General features: G+C 40.4%; 1 pseudogene; it reads right to left on the bottom strand.

Moving 5' to 3' along the window:
- Positions 1-1429: 1429 nt before the first annotated feature.
- On the bottom strand, positions 1430-2006 carry LOC105288444 (annotated as a pseudogene).
- Positions 2007-3491: the final 1485 nt, after the last annotated feature.

The raw sequence follows: 3491 nt of genomic DNA, 5'->3' as shown, positions 1-3491 counted from the left end.
GGATTTTGTAGTAGAAATGGATTTGATTCTCATCTTTCCCACTGCCACCTTGGAATTCTATTTTCTCAGGTCTGAGTCATTTATTTGCAGGACAGCTGTTCATTTTTATATACTTATTTTGCAACTTTCTTACTCTTAAGTCTTCAGAGTATACAATCATAACATCTGCAAATAATGAAAATATTCTTTCTTTTACTCATTTTTTTACATCCTATTTCTTTCCCTTTTGTACTTGCATTGGCTTATACATTCAGCACAACATGAAATGGTAGTGGCGATGTGGGCATCTTTGTCTTTTAAGATGTCTCAGTATTTCTTCATTAAGCATGATGCTGCTTTGGGTTTGACTACATACATTTATTATGTTAAGGAAATACCCATCTTTTTTATTATCCGAAATCAAGGTTGACTCCTTTTGATTTTAAAAATTGATATTCATGAGTGAAATTTGTCTGTAGTTTTCTTTTGGCTGCTACATTTTTTAGGTTTTGGTATCAATATAATACTGGTTTTGTGAAAAAGAGTCTGAAAGCTTGCTTCCTCTCTTATGGTTCTGCGTAGTTTAACAATATTGGAACTACCTGTTGAGTACACTGTAAAAATTATAGTGTCCAGTACTTGGACAGATTGGCCCTCCACCGTCCTTCAAATCAAATCACAGTTTGTAGGTTGATGCTTGCCTTTAAGTAGACACACACTGTAAACTGTAGTCTCAGCAGGCACAGAGGTAATATTGAATGAAAGATGTGAAATTTACTTTCTGGAAACTTCAGGGAGCCGGAAAAGGAGGAGAAGGAAAAGGAAAAGGAGGAGGAGGAAGTTAATTGTATTGTTTGGACAAGAATTTAGTTCAATAGACCATGTTTCTCTTCAGCAGGCCTGATAAACTAGGACAAAGCAAAGGGAATTTCTACTGCTCCTTTCTCCGTTGTCCTCAGACTTGGCCCCTCAGTCCTGCGGTCATCCTAGCTGCCTTTGTAGAAGCTTCTCAGAGGAAATATGTGAGGCCCTCTCTGTACTGCTAGAGTTAGGTCTGGGGTTGTCACTTGCTGACAAACAGCAAAGCCCTGTGTTGGTATAGTGACTTGCTGATCCCTTTTTCTGATGAAAGGTGGTATTTATTTCATCATACCAGCTTTGATTTGGCTGCCTAATTCAAGACCTAATGGCTTTTCAAAGTTTATCTACCGCCTGGAGAAATGCTGAGGTGGAAGGTTCTAGAAAGAGTTTAGTGTGTTATAAATGAGAAAGTTCTGGCTGTGTTTGCAAATGGAAGTTGCTGCCTTCAAGGCTTAGCTTCACCATCAGTGGCTGAAACGGGTTGATAGGATAATATTTATTTATTTGTTTGTTTATTTATTTATTATCTTTTTTTTTTTTTTTTTTTTTTTTTACTTTTATGAGCATTTATTCGATGCTAAGTTTACTCTCAGGCTATAAGTTTTTGTTTCTTCAGTTTCTTCTGGGATATCTTTTTCTTCTATGTAACTTCCTCTTCTGGTTTAGGAACAATCTGCTCTTTTTCAGTGCAGATCATCTCAATGTGGCAGGGGGAGCTCATGCAGGGGTTATTCTGCCCACGAGCTTTGTAAGTTTTGTACTGCATCCTGGGAGCTTTGTTCACCTGGATGTGCACAATGACCAGAGAGTCCACATCTAAACCCGTAAGCTCGGCATCACTCTCTGCATTTTTAGCATGTGCAACAAGGATTTGGCACTCTCTTCAGGCCACCGACCCTATGTCCAGACCCATTATTTGGCCTGGGCACACCTACCTGCTCTATCATTGTAACAACGGAATGGCACACATTGCTTCTGTAAAGTGACATCCTTCAGATACTTGGTGGCTTTTTGGATATGCGTACCCTTGATGGCCTGGGTAGTTTCATGAGTGTTCTTAAAGTGAACACAAAGATTTGAACCTCTTTATTTGCATGATTTTGTGAGGTTTTCTGGGTCAAGTGAATAGCAACCCATTTTTGGAGGTCACATCAGGCCGCTTACGGGAAGAGCGACTCTTTTAATTTTCCGAGTCTACTACTCTATGAAACGGAGATTTTGAAGATGTCTTCATATTTTAAATGGGGCTTTGAACTTAGATCACTTCTACACTCTCGTTTAACTGTCATAAGTGATGAGATAATTGATATATGTATAGCTCAAATGACCAAGAGTATAGACTCTGGATTCAGACAGATGTAACATGAATCCCATTTCTCCTCTAATTAGCTATATGACATTGGTCAAATTAATGAGCCTTTCTAAGCATCAGCTTATCTGTAAAGTGGGAGTAGTCATAATATCTCTGTCATAAGGCTGATGTGAAAATGAAATGAGATATTGGGTATAAGGCTTCAGATATGATATCTGGCCCATATTAAGGACTTAATACATATTAAGTGTTATTATTGTTGTTAATATTATTCTATAAGCCTCCTCAGACTAATGCCAGTAAATCAGAGCTTTTGGAAAGACACTGGTAAAACCCAGTCCTATTTGGGGGTTAGTTGGTAGCTGAGGACTTGTACAAACCAGTCAGCTGGATGGTCAACAGGAAGACGCTGATTTCTGAGTCTCTAGTTCTTGCTTCCACATCTTTTGTCTTAGGGGAAATGGTGGAGACTTTTTGGATGCCTGAGTTCTGTCCTCTGAAAGTGGATCGGAATCTTTATTCTGGCTCTGGTTGGAGAAACTGAACTCTAGGTCAGCAAATCAGGTTGCTACTTCTGATTTGTCATCAACAGAGGTAAAGGCACCTTGGGGGAGTCGCCTGTTTCCTGCACCATCTGAGAGTCTCTGGTCATCACACCACCCCCTCAGCACCTTCTGGACAACAGTGTGAAACTCAGCTTCCCTTCCCTCTGACTCCAGCCATGCTTTGGGTCTTCTTTCTGACTGGTCAGTCCAGGTTCCCAAGAATAGCCTAGACTAGCTACCAATGAAGTATATTCCTTTCTCTCTCAACTCAACCCTCTCTGCAATGTTTTCCCTCTCTCTTGCCTCACAAAAGACCTCCCAGTCTCCACCTCTTGCAATTATTCTATGTTTCCATTCTTCTTCCCATTAAAATCAGATTTTATATCTTTTGTTCACAAAATTTAACAAATGAATCAAATGACTCAGAGTGTATGTCAGCTCTTTTGCTTGTAATAAACAGTCTTCCTTGGTTTACCAAATAATTCCCTTCTCCCAGTGGGATTGTGGGTCACACAATTGTTGTGAAGAGTCTACATGTTAATTGTGGGAATCAGGGCTCTGCAGGTGCCTAGAGTGGCTTCCTGGCTGGGCTTCACTGGAACTAAAACACAGCTCATAAACCAGGTAGGGTCCAGGACCCAGAGCTAAGGACAATGACTTGTCCCTACCTCTGCAGGAGATTGCCTACTCCTCGGCATCATGACAGTGACACAGTTCCCTTCTGCCTTTGCTTCTCACACTTCTGTTGCTGCCAGCCCACCTCAAATTCTTCTTTACTCTGCCTCATGGCTTCC

This window comes from Pteropus vampyrus, unplaced genomic scaffold, assembly GCF_000151845.1.
Source record: "Pteropus vampyrus isolate Shadow unplaced genomic scaffold, Pvam_2.0 Scaffold18, whole genome shotgun sequence".
NCBI lineage: Eukaryota > Metazoa > Chordata > Mammalia > Chiroptera > Pteropodidae > Pteropus > Pteropus vampyrus.
Note: the sequence above shows the minus strand (reverse complement) of the source record. Positions and strands in the feature narration are given on the sequence as shown.